The 8,379-nt window shown below is 41.4% G+C and overlaps 1 pseudogene; it reads right to left on the reverse strand.

Moving 5' to 3' along the window:
- Positions 1 to 2,880: 2,880 nt before the first annotated feature.
- LOC112823539 (bifunctional methylenetetrahydrofolate dehydrogenase/cyclohydrolase, mitochondrial pseudogene) lies at positions 2,881 to 5,418 on the reverse strand (annotated as a pseudogene).
- Between the last annotated feature and the right edge of the window lie 2,961 nt (positions 5,419 to 8,379).

Here is an 8,379-nt window from a genome sequence, read left to right on the forward strand (position 1 = left end):
TCTCTTCCTATTCCTTAGATGTTAGTTTTCTTTAGGATTTGTCTTTGACTTCTTCCTACTTTCTGTGTTCTTCATAGTCTTCCCATGTGACCCCGTTCACTCTTGTGTTTTAAATCCAATCTACATGCCATATTTCCAGCCCAAACTGTGCTTTTGAGCTCCAAACCTATACCTCCAGCTTCAACTGGCCATCTCAATGTGGTGTCATAAACATCTCAAATTCAACATATTCAGAATCAGACTCATTTTTCCCAAACCCAGATCAGTCCTCCTTCCTCCAGTTCCCACCTTCATGATTGGCAACACCTTCTGTCCATTGAGAAAACAGGAAGTTCTCACTTTGTATTTTATACTCAGTAGGAGATGAAGCCTGCAAATTCTTTGTTACTAATGTCTTATGAACAAAACCTATTCTGTGTTGTCTAATCTTAAAATCACTGCCTTGGTTTGGACCACATTTCTAGGGCTTGGCTAGTGAAATAGTTTTCTAAACAATCTCTCTGTTTTTTTTCCCTTAGTCTTGTTTCCCTCTTAGTTTCAGTCTTGTTTCCCTCTTAGTTTCAGAGGTAGAGTTTAATGATTCATCAGTTGCATATGACATCCAGTGCTCATTACATCAAGTGCCCTCCTTAATGCCCATCACCCAGTTACCCCATCCCCCCTCTTGTTTATCTTGAATACATTGTAAGTGTTGTATTGTGCTCCTTTTTTCCCCACACCAGTCAGAAGTGTTTTATTTTAAAAAATGTGAAAAAAACACAAAAAACCTTTTAATCGGAAAGTCTGATTAAACTAAACATTAACTCAAGTTCTCAAAAACCCACTGGGGAAGACCAACAGGTACATCAAAAAAAAAAAAAAAAAGCAGGCAACTGCTGACAAGTCTTTGTGGAAAAGTAAGTTGCATAGTTATACAAGCTTCCCTAATGATTATCAAGCTCAAATTTTGTTTTTCAAAAAAAGTTTTCAATATATACCAAGGAAACCATGCAGACACCCCTAACAGTGCAAGGATGTAACAATGAAGTTTAAGGGTAAAGGAAAAGCCAAATATGACAATACATGACAAATAATCTATAAAATAAAACAAGCCTTTCAATGCTAGGAAAAAATGGGGAAACGTCACAAATGTAACACACATGGAACAAGGACTAACCGCAAGTGGAACTATCCTAAATATTTCCCCAATGACTAAGACATAAAACAACAGCCCAGGACACCATTAACAGTTAGTTTTCACATACAATATGTATGTAAATTAGAGTAATTTTTTTCTACTCAATTACCATTTCTCTAGCAACATTTTTCCTTTGGTTTGACCAGTTGAACTCAAAAGATTTGGAAACTGAAGTGAGTACCAACTTTTACTGGAATAACACTTGGGAAATGCAACCCTAGAAAATGCAAATTTTAACTGAAGTGACTTGACACATCCCCAAAGGCAAGGGAAACAAAAGTGAAAAAACTTCTGCATAGCAAAGGAAACAGTTAACAAAACTAAGAGGCAACACACGGAATGGGAAAGATATTTGCAAATGACACTACAGATAAAGGGCTGGTATCCAAGATCTATAAAGAACTTCTCAAACTCAACACCTCCCCCCAAAAAAATCCAGTCAAGAAATGGGCAGAAGACATGAACAGACACTTCTCAAAAGAAGACATATAGATGGCTAACAGACACATGAAAAAATGCTCAACATCATTAGCCATCAGGGAAATTCAAATCAAAACCACATTGAGATACTACTTTACACCAGTTAGAATGGCAAAAATTGACAAGACAGGAAACAACAAATGTTGGAGAGGTTGTGGAGAAAGGGGAACCTCTTACACTGTTGGTGGGAATGCAAGTTGGTATAGCCAGCTTGGAAAACAGTGTGGAGGTTCCCAAAAAGTTAAAAATAGAGCTACCCTATGACCCAGCAATTACACTGCTATGTATTTACCCTAAAGATACAGATGTAGCGAAAAGAAGGGGCACATGCATCCTAATGTTCATAGCAGCAATGTCCACAATAGCCAAACTATGGAAAGAGCTGAGATGCCCTTCAACAGATGAATGGATAAAGATGTGGTCCATATATACAATGGAATATTACTCAGCCATCAGAAAGGATGAATACCCACCATTTGCATCAACATGGATGGAACTGGAGGAGATTATGCCTTAGCATAATCAGCATACTATGCCTTAGTATATATGAAGTTGAAATAAGTCAAACAGAGAAAGACAATTATCATATGGTTTCACTTATTTGTGGAACATAAGGAATAGCATGGAGGACATTAGGAGAAAGAAGGGAAAAATGAAGGGGGGAAAGACAGGGAGATGAACCATGAGAGACTATGGACTCTGGGAAACAAACTAAGGATTTTAGAAGGAGGTAGGAGATGGGTGAGCCCAGTGGTGGGTATTAAGGAGGGCATGGATTGCATGGAGCACTGGGTGTTATACACAAATAATGAATCATGGAACACTACATCAAAAACTAATGGTAAAACAACAACAACAACAACAAAACAAACTAATGGTGTACTGTATGGTGACTAGCATAACATAATAAAAAAAATTAAAAAAAATGAAGTGACTTGACAAAGTTAAGCATTTGTTCTCAATAGGACACTGTCCTACATGTTAATCACTAGGTTAATGGCTTCTCTTGGCTGGATCACATGACCCAGCATGATACTGGCATGCTCCCTGGTGAGGTACTGCAGAGTTATGTGCACAAACACCCACCCATTTAAGCTTTCAATAAAATAAAACATCATTTTAAACCATTTCAGTAAAATAAATAAAAAAATATTGCATTTCTTTTGGCCTGCTTTGCCTCTTGAACTGGCTTGGAGTGTTGTTCATGACAGAAGACACAGCAGTTAATTAGTTGCTACTCCACACTCCTTAGGCTTTAATACTTTCTGCTCTTCAAGCCTCAGCACCTTTTTTGCAGCAATAGTGGTATTCTTCATTAGCATCACCACTGTCATGGGACAAACACCCCCACGGACTGGAGTGATGTAACCGGCTTTCTCTCTGATTCTTTCAAAATCCACATCTCCAACCAACTTGGCTTTAGCCATGATGGGATCTTGAACTCTTTATTTACACAGTGATGAGTGCAGCTCCCTCCTTGATCACATCTGCTGTGATCAGATTGGGAATGCCTGTAGCAGAGACCACAATGTCTGCAATAACTATGTTTCTTCAGTTGCACTTTGGGAGTGTATTGTAACAGTGGCGTCACCTCCAGGGTGTTCATGTGCCCCATCTGTGTGTAGTCGCACTGCAATGGGCATTCCAACATTTTTTGACCTCACAACCACAACCACATTTTTCCCTAGGGTTGGAATGCCAGTTCACTTAATTGTTTCCCAGACACCCCGTGAGACCGCTGGTAACACGGTCACTCTACATTAATTACATAAAGCCATCAATATCTTTGTTTGGAGAAACACCATTGCAGATCTTTCTCTCATTTATGTGTTCTGGAAGAGGCAGCTGAACAAGAAGGCCATCTACATTATTTATCATCATCATTATTTTTTTTATTATGTTCAGTTAGCCAACGTATAATACATCATTAGTTTTTGATGTCGTGTTCAACAATTCTTTGGCTGTGTATAACACCCAGTGCTCATCATAACATGTGCCCTTCTTAATACCCACCCCTGGCTACCTCATCCCCCTAACCCCCTCCCTTCTGAAACCCTCAGTTTATTTCCCAGAGTCCATAGTCTCTCATGGTTTGTCTCCCTCTCTGTTTTCTTCCCATTCAGTTTTCCCTCCCTGCCCCTATGGTCCTCTGTGCTATTCTTTATGTTCCACAAATAAGTGAAACCATATGATGATTGTCTTTCTCTGCTTGACTTATTTCACCTAGCATAATCTCCTCCAGTTCCATCCATGTTGACACAAATGGTGGGTATTCATCCTTCCTGATGGCTGAGTAATATTCCATTGTATATATGAACCACATCTTCTTTATCCATTCGTCTGTTGAAGGGCATCTCGGCTCCTTCCACAGTTTGGCTATTGTGGACATTGCTGCTATGAACATTGGGGTGCATGTGCCCCTTTTTGTTCACTACATCTGTATCTTTGGGGTAAATACCTAGTAGTGTAATTGCTGGGTCATAGGGTAGCTCTATTTTTAACTTTTTGGGAACCTCCACACTGTTTTCCAAGCTGGCTGTACCAACTTGCATTCCCACCAAGAGTGTAAGAGGGTTCCCCTTTCTCCACATCCTCACCAACATTTGTTGTTTCCTGTCTTGTCAATTTTTGCTATTCTAACTGGTGTAAGGTGGTATCTCATTGTGGTTTTGATTTGAATTTCCCTGATGGCTAGTGATGTTGAGCATTTTTTCACGTGTCTGTTAGCCATTTGTATGTCTTCTTTTGAGAAGTGTCTGTTCATGTCTGCTGCCCATTTCTTGATTGGATTACTTTTTGGGGGGGATGTTGAGTTTGGGAAGTTCCTTATAGAGCTTGGATACCAGCCCTTTATCTGTAGTGTCATTTGCACACATCTTCTCTCATTCCGTGTGTTGCCTCTTAGTTTTGTTGACTGTTTCCTTTGCTCTGCCGAAGCTTATCTTGATGAAGTCTGAGTAGTTCATATTTGCCTTTGTTTCCTTTGCTTTTGGAGATGTGTCTAGAAAGAAGCTGCTGTGGCCAAGGTCAGAGAAATTTCTGCCTATATTGTCCTCTAGGATTTTGATGGATTCCTGTCTCACATGGAGGTCTTTCATCCATTTTGAGTTTCTCTGGGTGTATTTCTTTCTTCTGTAGGTAGCTGTCCAATTTTCCCATCACCATTTATTGAAGAGACTGTCTTTTTTCCACTGGATATTTTTTCCTGATTTGTCAAAGATTAGTTGACCATAGAGTTGAAGGTCCATTTCTGGGTTCTCTATTCTGTTCCATTGATCTATGTGTCTGTTTTTGTGCCAATACCAAGCTCTCTTGGTGATCACAAATTTGTAATATCATCATTACTTAGTTTATTGATTAAATTCAACAGTTCTTCCTTTGAAATTAAAGCTGGTTTCACAGTTGTCTCACTGTTGATTCCCACCTCTGCAGCTGGCCAGATTTTGTTGAGGATATAGGAATGACTTGTAAGATTCTCAGCAACCAGAACCACACCCAGGTGTGGCCACTTATTGCCCCATGCCACCCATTCTTACACCTCCTACTGCACTTCCTGTTTGATCTACTGGCCAAGTTTCCTTCCAGAAATGACAAAAGCTTCATTTTGAACTAGTGAGATGTGGAAGGGGTGATGACAGAGGTGGCAGCTCTGCGTGGGTGGAGCAGCCAGGTGGCCAACATGGACACAATGGAAGCTGCAGCTATCACCTGTGCTGATATCCATGCCAGGAGCCTATTATGCTCCTTCTTAAAATCAATAGCTTTTCATTAATTTTAGGGTAAAACACAAAGCTCTTAGCTACCTGACATCTATCTTTAATTCCATCCTGTTCTCTCTGTTATACCCTTGTCACCCCCCTCAATATTGCACACAGAAATACCTGTGGTTCTTTAATCTGTCATATTCTCATGCCACATTTTGTTTATTCCAAAGACATTTACAAAATTACAGTTACTAAACCAGACTCTAATCTGCATGGTGCACAATGAACAAGACCATGTTCCTACCCTCATGGAGTTTACATTCTGGCAGAGGAGCAGAAAATAAATATGTAGACAAATAGATAATATAATGTAATGACAAATGCTGTGGAGAAAGAAAACAGGGCAATAAAACAGAAAGAGTCTGGGGTATGGAAGAGGGTCCTACTTCAATGAGGAGGTCAGGGAGGTCCCATTGACTAGGTGATACTTGAACTAATCCCAATGTAGGTGAGTATGCAGGGACAGAGTGCTCCAAGTAAGAACGAGCAGCATAAACCATAAGGAAATTTATGATTTACTATTTTAGGAATCTAGAAATAGGTGGACTCTGAAGCTGTGGGATTGAGAGTCAGCATCATCAGGGATCCAGAACCTTTCTATCTTTCTGCCATGTGTTGCTGTCCTTGGTGATCGCTTCATTCTGAGACAAGAAGCAAGATGAATGTTACAGCAACCTGGGGTCAAATCCAGGTGTGACAATATGCAGAGGTAAAAGGGAGGACTTATCTTCTTGGGACACCTCTCCTGAGGAAAACATTTCTCAAAGCCCCAGCAGACTTTCTCACAAATCTCACTTGCTATATGCCATGGTCTAAATGTTTGTGTTTCCCCGAATGCATGTTAAAATCCTAATACCCAGTGTGATGGTATTAGGAGGTGGGAGCCTTTGAGATGTGATTAGGTCATGAGGGTGAAGCCTTCAGGAATGAGATTAGTGTCCTTACAAAAGATCCCAGAGAGCTCCCTCACCCTCTGTACCATGTGAGTATACAGCAAGAAATCTGTGACCTGGAAGAAGGCATCTAGATCTTGGACTTCCAGCCTCCAGAACTGTGAGAAATAACGTTCTGCTGCTTATAAGGCACCCAGTCTATGGTATTTTGTTATAGCAGCCTCAACAGACTAAGGCTATATACCAGGCTGTGTGCTCCTTCCTAGCAGGCAGGAAGGGAATTGGCACAAACCGGTACCTGTGTGGGCTAGATGTTTGGTTGGCAACCAATGCTTATGGTAGGAAATGGGGTGGTAGACAGGGTGTGACTTGCATGGGAGTGTAAATATTTTGGTGACTGCAATGGAAACATTTGGAGTTTTGAACAGATGAAGGATGGCTAGAGGTGAGATTGAGTGTGAGGACTCTAGGTGTTAAGAGGATGGTGCAGTTATCTGAAGAGGAAAGGAAGATTCAGGTTAGGATGGAGGCATCAGATGTGGTGGGGGAGTTCTACTTAGGTTATTTTTGGGGTGTAGTATATAGGACTTGCTGATGTAGGAGTAGTGGGGTGAGGAAAAGGAAGAACCAAGAAAAACTCCCAGAATTGTGACCTGAGCAAGTGGGTAATAATGTTCACTGAGATGTGGGGGACCTGCAGAGGGGTGCATTTTGAGGGACAGAGATGCAGGGGTAGAGGGTTGGTCCAATGCTTATTAGACATCACCCTGGAGGTATCAGGAAGAGGGCTCCAGATTTGAGTTGGAACTCAGGCAAGAGATGGGGATGGGAGATGTTGGGTGGTCCTGGTAACCATGGCATTTATAGCCTGGACACTGGGTTAGGTTGGGTGGGGAGACAGTGTCCACAGGGAAAGGACCAGAACCAAGCCCTAGGCCCTAGGGTACTAAAAAAATTAGATGTTAGGAAGAAGAAGAGGTGACAGCAAATATACACAAGAGAAGAAGCCAGGAGAGAATGAGAGAAAAATCACCTTTCATGAAGGGGGCAGTCATCAATGGTTTCAAATGCTTCTGAGACAGCAAGTTCTATGCAAACAAACAATAGACCAGGGGTTGAGAATTTGAGGCTGCAGGTGACCTTCAAAAGCTTTTCCATGGAGATATGAAAACAAAATTCTTATTGGGGTGCATTGGGTAGGAAGGGAGAGGTGAGAGATTATATACAATTGCTATCAGTCAGAGTTCAATCAAAGAAGCAGTCCCACTACCCATGATGTGGAATAAAAGATTCATTGTAAGGAGTGCTTTGTGCAACTGGGGGAGAAGCTGGAAGCAAAGGTCTAGGAGGATGGGAGAAAAGTCACTACTCAGGGTTTGCTCCTGGGAGTAGTTGAGAAGTCTGGGTTTAGTCGTAGGACAGCAGTCAGCAGAAGTGCTCCATCCATTGAAGCTTCCACCTCCCTGCCCCCTCACCGGACTGTTTTCTAATCATCCTTTGAAATCCCATTCAGACATGACCTCCCCCAGAAGACCTTCTGGACCCTCCCAGCACACCTTGTCTGGCTCTGTTGATCATTTCTATGTGCTTGCATGACCCCAGTGTTAACCTCTGTCACAGCACCTCTCCTATGGGGTTTCCCTGGTAGAGCTCCTGGCAGTTTGTAGGTGCCCCCAAATGTTTGTACAATTCACTTGAACTTTGTTTCTCCTGAGATCCTGAACTCTTTGAGGGCAGGGACTGTGCTCCCTCCACAAATATTCGCTGACTCAATACAAGGACAGACAGATGAATGGGTAAATGAAAAAGACCAGCAGTCTGAACACAGTCTGAGGATTCTGAATTTTGTGTGTCCTGTATTTGTTATCTACTCTTTCTTTTACTTATGCTAAATGGCCTCCTTGGTGTTCACAGTGCATCCCTCTGCCCACGCATTCTGGAACTTGGTGAACATGTTCACATTTGGCTCCTATTACCCTTTGTGATATTTCATATTTTAATCATTTGTGCTCTGTCATCATTTTTTCAAATTATTCTCATATGAAAAGTCCCTCCCAACACTTTA

The sequence above is a fragment of the Callorhinus ursinus genome, unplaced genomic scaffold (assembly GCF_003265705.2).
Source record: "Callorhinus ursinus isolate GAN/ISIS: 27379988/994484 unplaced genomic scaffold, GSC_fseal_2.0 scaffold779, whole genome shotgun sequence".
In the NCBI taxonomy this organism is placed as follows: Eukaryota; Metazoa; Chordata; class Mammalia; order Carnivora; family Otariidae; genus Callorhinus; species Callorhinus ursinus.